Source organism: Kogia breviceps, chromosome 6 (genome assembly GCF_026419965.1).
Source record: "Kogia breviceps isolate mKogBre1 chromosome 6, mKogBre1 haplotype 1, whole genome shotgun sequence".
In the NCBI taxonomy this organism is placed as follows: domain Eukaryota; kingdom Metazoa; phylum Chordata; class Mammalia; order Artiodactyla; family Physeteridae; genus Kogia; species Kogia breviceps.
In genome coordinates, this window is record NC_081315.1 from 102,319,964 (window position 1) to 102,329,512 (window position 9,549).

A 9,549-nucleotide genomic window follows, 5' to 3' on the forward strand; every position below is an offset into this window, starting at 1 on the left:
ATTTATTTATTTATGGCTGTGTTGGGTCTTTGTTGCTGCACGGGCTTTCTTTAGTTGCAGTGAGTAGGGGCTACTCTTCATTGTGGTGCACAGGTTTCTCATTGCAGTGACTTCTCTTGTTGTGGAGCATGAGCTCTAGGTGCATGGGTTTCAGTAGTTGTGGCATGCAGGCTCAGTAGTTGTGTCTGGTGGGGTCTAGAGTGCAGGCTCAGTAGTTTTGGTGCACAGGCATAGTTACATCACGGCATGTGGGATCTTCCCGGACCAAGGCTCAAACCTGTGTCCCCTGCATTGGCAGGAAGGTTCTTAAACAGTGCACCACCAGAGAAGTTCCACAACAGATTTCTTTATGTTAATTTTGTATCTTGCAACTTTACTGAATTTACTCATTAGTTCTAATAATTTTTGGTGGTGTCTCTAAGGTTTTCTAAATACCATATCATGTCATTTGCAAATACTGGTAGTTTTACTTCTTCCTTTCCAATTTTAATGAATTTTATTTCTCTTCCTTGTGTGACTGCTGTGGCTAGGACTTTGAATACTGTGTTAAATAGTGACAAGAATGGACATCCTCATCTTGTTTCGGCTCTTAGAGGAAAAGCAGAAAGCTTTTCTCCATTGAATATGATGTTAGCTGTGGGTTTGTGATAAATGACCTTTATAGTGTTGAGTTATATTACCTCTATTCCCACTTTGTTTATTTTTTGTTATGAATGGATGTTGAATTTTATCAAATGCTTTTTCTGCATCTATTGAGATGATCATATGATTTTATAATCTGATTTTTTAACATGGTTTATCACATTTATTTATTTGCAGATATTGAACCATCCTTGTATCCCTGCAATAAATCCCACTTGACCATGATGCATGATCCATGATCCTTTTAATGTATTTGTTGAATTTGGTTTGCTAATATTTTGTTGAAGATTTTTGCATGGATGTTCATCAGGGATATTGGCCTGTAATTTGGGGGGGGTTTTGTAGTATCTTTCTATGGTTATGATAGCAGGGTAATGCTAGAATGAATTTGGAAGTGTTCCTTCTTCAATTTTTTGGAATAATTTGAAAATGCTAAGTGCTAACTCTTCTCTAAATGTTTGGTCAAATCCTCCTGTGAAGCCATCTGGTCCTGGACTTTTGTTACTTAAGAGTTTTTTGATTACAGATTAAATTTCATTAGTAGTAATTAGTCTGTTCAGATTTTCTATTTCTTCCTGATTCAGTATTGGAAGAGTCTATGCTTCTAGGATTTTATCTATTTGTCATAGGTTTTCCAAATATTTGTTGTATAACTATTCATAGTATTCTCTTATGATGGTATTTTTATAATATTGGTTGTAACTTCTCATTCATTTCTAATCTGATTTATTTGGGACTCTTTTTTTGATGTGTCTCACTAAAAGTTTATCAGTTCTGTTTATCCTTTCAAACAACTAGCTCTTAGCTTTATTGATCTTTTCTATTGTTTTTGGTCTCTATTTTATTTATTTCTGTTCTTATCTTTGTTATTTCCTTCCTTTTACTAATATTGGACTCTGTTCATTTTTTCTAATCCCATCAGGTGGAAAGCTAAACTGTCTTCAGATTAGTCTTGTTTCTTGAGTAGGCATGAACAGCTATAAACTTTCCTCCTTGGACTGCTTTTGCTGGGTGCAATTGACTTTGGAGAGCTGTGTTTTTATTTTAATTTGTCTCAAGATATTTTTTTAAATTTCCTGTTTGATTTTTTTCACTGACTCATTGGTTTATGGTAGCTATTTAGTTCCATGTGTCTGTGGGGTTTTTTTCCCAGTTTTATTCCTGTAATTTTTAATTTCATACCATTGGGGTCAGAAAAGAATCTTAATGTGACTTCAGTATTCTTAAATTCATTGATACCTGTTTGTGGCCTAGATTATAACCTATACTGGAGAATATTTCAGGTTCACTTGAAAGAATATGTATTGTGCTGTTTGGGGATGGAATGTTCTATGGATATCTATTCATTTGGTCCAATTTGTCATTTAGGGCCACTATTTTCTTATTGATTGTCTGTCTGGATGAACTATCTATTGATGCAAAGGGAATCTTAAGTCCCCTATTATGATTGTATTATGTCAATTTTTTTCCTTTAATTCTGTTAATATTTGCTTTAAATATTTAGGTGCATATATGTTTACAAATGTTATATCTTCTGGGATTGCCCCTTTATCATTATATTGCCCCTTTGTCTTTTGCATAGGCTTTGTTTTAAAGTCTATTTTGTCTGATATAAGTATTGATAACTCAGCTTTCTTTCATTTCCATTTGTATGCAATAACTTTTTCCATACCTTAACTTTTAGTCCGAGTGTGTCATTAGCTCTGAAGTCAGTCTCTTGTATATGGTATATGTATAGGTCTTCCATTTTTATCCATTTATCCACCCTATATCTTTTGATTGGCACACTTAGTTCATTTATATATATGTATATATATATATATATATATATATATATACATATATATATATATTTAACATCTTTATTGGAGTATAATTGCTTTACAATGGTGTGTTAGTTTCTGCTTTATAACAAAGTGAATCAGTTATATATATAAATATGTCCCCATATCTCTTCCCTCTGTGTCTCCCTCCCTCCCACCCTCCCTATCCAACCCCTCTAGGTGGTCACAAAGCACTGAGCTGATCTCCCTGTGCTATACAGCTGCTTCCCTCTAGCTATATATTTTACATTTGGTAGTGTATATATGTCCATGCCACTCTCTCACTTTGTCCCAGCTTACCCTTCCCCCTCCCCTTATCCTCAACTCCATTCTCTAGTAGGTCTGTGTCTTTATTCCCATCTTGCTCCTAGTTTCTCAAGACCTTTTTTTTTTTTTTAGGTTCCATATATATGTGTTAGCATATGGAATTTGTTTTTCTTTTTCTGACTTACTTCACTCCGTATGAGAGACTCTTGGTCCATCCACATCAATACAAATAACTCAACTTCGTTTTTTTTAATGGCTGACTAATATTCCATTGTATATATGTGCCACATCTTCTTTATCCATTCATCTGTTGATGGACACTTAGGTTGCTTCCATATCCTGGCTATTGTAGAGCTGAAATTAATATTTTGATACATGACTCCTTTTGAATTATGGTTTTCTCAGGGTATATGCCCAGTAGTAGTATTGCTGGATCATATGGTAGTTCTATTTTAAGCTTTCTAAGGAACCTCCATACTGTTCTCCATAGTGGCTGTATCAATTTACATTCCCACCAACAGTGCAAGAGGGTTCCCTTTTCTCCACAACCTCTCCAGCATTTATTCTTTGTAGATTTTGTGATGATGGCCATTCTGACTGGTGTGAGATGATATCTCATTGTAGTTTTGATCTGCATTTCTCTAATGATTAATGATGCTGTCCATTCCTTCCTGTGTTTGTTGGCAATCTGTATATCTTCTTTGTAGAAATGTCTATTTAGGTCTTCTGCCTATTTTTGGATTGGGTTGTTTGTTTTTTTGATATTGAGCTGCATGAGATGCTTGTAAATTTTGGGCACTACTCCTTTGTCAGTTGCTTCATTTGCAAATATCTTCTCCCATTCTGAGGGTTGTCTTTTGGTCTTGTTTATGGTTTCCTTTGCTGTGCAAAAGCTTTTAAGTTTCATAGGTCTCATTAGTTTATTTTTGTTTTTAATTCCATTTCTCTAGTAGGTGTGTCAAAAAGGAACTTGCTGTGATTTATGTCATAGAGTATTCTGCCTATGTTTTCCTCTAAGAGTTTGATAGTGTCTGGACTTACATTTAAGTCTTTAATCCATTTTGAGTTTTTTTTGTGTATGGTGTTAGGAAGAGTCCTAATTTCATTCTTTTACATGTAGCTGTCCAGTTTTCCCAGGACCAATTATTGAAGAGGCTGTCTTTTCTCCATTGTATATTCTTGCCTCCTTTATCAGACATAAGGTGACCATATGTGAGAATTGCTACTCCAATTTTCTTTTGATTTTCATTTGCATGGAATATCTTTTTCCATCCCCTCACTTTCAGTCTCTATGTGTCCCTAGGTCTGAAGTGGGTCTCTTGTAGACAGCATATATATGGGTCTTGTTTTTGTGTCCATTCAGCCACTCTATGTCTTTTGGTTGGAGCATTTAATCTATTTACATTTAAGGTTAATATCAATATGTATGTTCCTATTACTATTTTCTTAATTGTTTGGGGTTTGTAATTGTAGGTCTTTTCCTTCTCTTGTGTTTCCTGCCTAGAGAAGTTCCTTTAGCATTTGTTGTAAAATTGGTTTGGTGGTGCTGAATTCTCTTAGCTTTTGCTTGTCTGTAAAGGATTTAATTTCTCTGTCAAATCTGAATGAGATCCTTGCTGAGTAGAGTAATCTTGGCTGTAGGTTTTTCTCCTTCATCACTTTAAATATGTCCTGCCACTCCCTTCTCACTTGCAGAGTTTCTTCTGAAAGTTCAGCTGTTAACCTTATGGGGATTTCCTTGTGTGTTATTTCTTGTTTTTCTCTTGCTGCTTTTAATATTTTTTCTTTGTATTTAATTTTTGATAGTTTGATTAATGTGTGTCTTGGCATGTTTTTCCTTGGATGTATCCTGTATGGGACTCTCTGTGCTTCCTAGACTTGATTAATTATTTCCTTTCCCATATTAGGGAAGTTTTCAACTATAATCTCTTCAAATATTTTCTCAGTCCCTTTCTTTTTCTCTTCTTCTGGGACCCCTAGCATTCGAATGTTAGTGCATTAAATGTTGTCTCAGAGGCCTCTGAGACTCTCCTCAATTCTTTTCATTTTTTTGTCTTTATTCTGCTCTGCAGTATTTATTTCCACTATTTTATATTCTAGGTCACTTATCCGTTTTTCTGCCTCAGCTATTCTGCTATTGATCCCTTCTAGAGAATTTTGTTTTTTGCGGTATGCGGGCCTCTCAGTTGTGGCCTCTCCCATTGTGAGCACAGGCTCCGGATGTGCAGGCTCAGCGGCCAGGACTCATGGGCCTAGCTGCTCTGCGGCATGTGGGATCTTCCCGGACTGGGGCACGGACCCATGTCCCATGCATCGGCAGGCGGATTCTCAACCACTGCACCACCAGGGAATACCTAGAGAATTTTTAATTTCATTTTTTGTGTTGTTCATCTCTGTATTTTTGCTCTTTAGTTCTAGTTCCTTGTTAAACTTTTCTTGTATTTTCTCCATTCTATTTCCAAGATTTTGGATCATCTTTACTATCATTGCTCTGAATTCTTTTTCAGGTAGACTACCTATTTCCTCTTCATTTGTTATGTCTGGTGGGTTTTTGCCTTGTTCCTTCATCTGCTGTGTGTTTCTCTGTCTTTTCATTTTGCTTAACTTACTGTCTTTGGGTTCTCCTTTTTGCGGGCTGCAGGTTCATAGTTCCTGTTGTTTTTGGTGTCTGTCCCTAGTGGCTAAGGTTGTTTCAGTGGGTTGTGTAGGCTTCCTGGTGGAGGGGACCAGTGCCTATGTTCTGGTGAATGAGGCTGGATCTTGTGTCTCTGGTGGGCATGTCCACGTCTTTTGGTGTGTTTTGGGGTGTCTGTGGCCTTTTTATTATTTAAGGCAGCCTCTCTGTTAATGGATTGGGTTGTTTTCCTGTCTTGCTAGTTGTTTGGCATAGGGTGTCCATCACTGTAGCTTGCTGTTCATTGAGTGGAACTAGGTCTTGGCGTTGAGCTGGAGATATCTGGGAGATTTTCACCATTGGATATTACATGGAGCTGGTAGGTGTCTTGTGGCCCAGCATTGTGAACTTGGTTCTCCCACCTCAGAGACACAGCCCTGATGCCTGGCTGGAACACCAAGAGCCTGTCATCCACACGGCTGGCCCACGGTTCCCAGGACCGTCATGGCTTAAGCTGTTGGGACCCCTCCAGAGACAGCAGCCTCAGTGAAGCCACCCTCCTCTTTGGCTCTGGGGCAGTTCAGTGATGGTGGAGGGAAGAGACCCAAAGCCAGGAGTTCCAGCTCTCTAGTTCATTTATATTTAAAGTGATTATTTATAGGTGTGTACTTACTGTCATTTTTGTCACAAGTTTTTTGTGTTCTTCTTTTAGTCTCTTCCCTTGTGGTTTGATAATTTTTTTTTTTTTTTTGGTGTTCTGGTTTGTTCCTTTCCCTTTTAATATTTTATTTGTGTGTATCTGTTGTAGAGTTTTGCTTTGTGATTGCCATGATATATATGTGTATGTGTGTGTGTGTGTATGTGTGTGTGTGTGTAATTATTCATTGACGTTATCATTGACTTTATGATTTTTGTCTTTTAATCTCTGTACTATCTTTTAAAGTAGTTGATCACTGCCTTTACTATATATTTGCCTTTATCAGTGATATTTTTTAGTTTTTGCATTAAAAAATACCTTTACCATTTCTTATAATGCAAGTTTAATGATAATAAAATATTTTCATTTTTTCTTCTCCGGAAAACCCTTTATCTCTCCTTTAGTTCTGAATGATAAACTTGCCAGGTGGAATATCCTTGGTTGTAGGTTTTATTCCTTTCAGACTTTAAATATAACTTACCCCTCCTTTCTGGCCTGCAAAGTTTCTGCTGAAAAATCAACTGATAGCTTTTTGGAGGTTCCATTGCATGTGACTCTTTGGGGGTTTTTTGCTGCCTTTAAAATTCTTTTTTTATCTTTTACTTTGGCTTTTTTATTATGATATGTCTCGGTGTGGATCTCTTTGGTTGGGTTCATCTTATTTGAGATGCTCTGTGCTTCCTGTACCTGGCTATCTGTTTTTTTTGTTTGTTTGTTTTTCTTTCCCCCCAGATTAGGGAATCTTTTAGACAAATAAATGATAAAGTGTGGGGGTGGGTTCTGCCCCTTTGTCTCTCTACTCTTCTTGCTATTGTTCCAGATGTCCCTTAAACTATCTTTTTTTTTGCTGTACCAATTGGGTGATTACCACTATTTTGTCTCCCAGTTGGCTGATGCAATCTTCTGTGTCACCTAGTCTGCTATTGACCTCTTCTACTGTATTTTTCATTTTAGTTATTGCATTCTACAGCTCTGATTTGTTCTTTTTTATATTTTCTAATTCTTTGTTTAAGTTCTCACTGTGTTCCTCTATTCTTATCACAAGTTTAGTAAGGATTTTTATGACCATGCTTTTGAACTGTTTATCAGGTAAGTTACTTATCTCTGTTTCATTAGTTTTTTGGTTTTTTTTTTTTCTCTCTTGAGTTTTATCTTGTTAGTTCATTTGGAACATAATCCTCTGTCTTCTTATTTTTTTGACTTTCCCTGTTTGTCTCTATAAAATTAAGCTAATTGTTACTGACCTTGGTCTTGAAGGCATGTCCTTGTGTGGGAGTATCCCTATGTAGTCTTGTGTGCCCAGTGGCTTTAATAGGAAAACTAGATCTGAAAAAAGTGCAGTCTGGGGCTGCTTTTTCTGGGAAGTACTGAGGCCCTTGCCTTGGCAGGGGTGAGCTAGAGGCAGGTGGAGTGGGACTGGAGCCAGAGCCAGAGCTGTGCATGGCCTGGGGCTTCTCCCAGGTGCACTGGGGGCCACTGCCTTGATGGGGATGGGGTTGGAGCCTGAGGGGCTAGAGCGGGAGCCTGGTGAAAGAAGTAGCTTCTCCTGGAGTGTGCTGGCAAGACCACCTTGGTGAAAATGTTGGAGTGGAGCCCGAGGGGCAGGAGTTAGAGCCCAGGGTGGACTGTGGAATACAAGCACATTCCACAGTGTGGACCTTGGAATGTGCCGGCATGGTCTTGGCAGGCTGGCTAGAGGGCCAGGAATTTTAAAATCTGCTGTCTGTTTGCTAAGTTTGGGAGTAAGCAAGTCCATGTGTGCACTTTAAGAGCAGAGTCTTGATTTCCTACAGCCCTCTGGTTCTCCCAGTCCCACAGGTTTTCACAGCCAGCCAAGGGGGCTCATTTTTCTGGTGCCAGATCCTAGGGCTGGTGTGGCCAATGTGGGGTTCAATCTCCTCACCCCAGGAATGATCCTCAAGTTTGTGATATGCACTTCCTTTTCTGAATCACCCACCAGGAATGTGGGTCCAAACTAAAGGTCCTCTTTTCCCCTCCTACACACCTCGGTGTGGTCTTTTCTCTATATCCTTGGAGGTAGAAGATCCTTTCTGAGAATCCTCAGGCTGTTCTCAGAGAGAGTTGTTTTACTTATAATTGTAATTATGGTGTGTTTGTGTGAGGTTTTGAGATCAGAGTCTTCATACTCTGTTATCTTGATCCTGCCCCTATTGTTTTTCTTTATGACACTTTTAGTGGCATTTGACTTTTTAAACTATGTAATTTAATAAAAACAAAAAATAATCAGCAAGTAATAAATAAAAATTTGCAAAAGCATAGATTCTCAAGAAAAATAGGAGACTATATGTATTTGTGCAAGTGAATAATATCCTTTTGCACAATATGCAAAATGTGCTTGTATCCATAACTGACGTCACACTTCACTATTTTCCTGGCCCTAGAGGCATTTGAGTTTGCTACACGTATACATATTTTCTGAAAATAGGGTGTCATAGCTACAGATTATATGACTACCTCAAAATAATTGTGTTACAGGATTAAAGAACTTACTGAGGAACTTAATGGAGGCAATAAAGAAGTAGTATGATCAATGTTTAGAAAAAGGAATTACCAAGGGTGATGACTAATTGTTATGAAGGAGAAGAAAATCAAAGTCAAATATATATATGAAATTAGAGTTTGGGGACTAGGGGAATAACAACCCTGGAAATTGAAAGCAGAAGATCAGGAAGATGATTTAACTTCTTAGAGCCTCCAGGTGCAGAACTAAAAAAGCAAATGCACACTCAGACCTGCTGTGTAGAAAGAATAAAAAACTGGGCTAAGGAGTTGTCAACTGTCTCTCCCTATTGGAATAGAGGTTAAAACAATGTCCCTGATCAATTGAAAAAAGAGGACAGAACTTTCTTGAGGCTCTTGACATTATTGGCATGGTGTGTTCTTTATTTTCCTGTTCAGATTGTGACAGTTCAGTAAATATTGTTGGTGATGATCTATTGCTTTCCTAGTCCCAGGGTTGTGTAGTGTCTGATAATATGAAATTAACCTGAAATGGTGATTTATATTTCCATGATTGCTTGATGGATAACTAAATAGAAAGTCTAAATATATATGCAAATGAATTGATTAACCATTCTCACTTTTCAAATGACTTCTGTTTTGTAATAAGCTTTCACATAGACTTTTTTGATTTAACAGAAGATTTAACTGTGTACAGTATTTGGGTTTACATAGAGTAGGGTGAATTTTAATGAAAATCATTTATCATCTTCAAGACTTAGCCAACACATGTGCATGCCTGTTACTCCCTTGCAAAGTTCAGTATATTGCAGTCAGATTACATCAACTCCTGGAACAAGGACTTTGGGTTTTGAACTCAGTATTTAGAAAATATCAGAAACTCAATATAATTTTGTTTATAATGAAAATGAAGAAACAATCTTAAAAATAGTCATTATTCTTAAGCTTTTGTAATTTACTCCAAAAATAATAGTGATAATAATGATAATAAAAATCATTTATTGAGTACCTACTATGCACCAGGT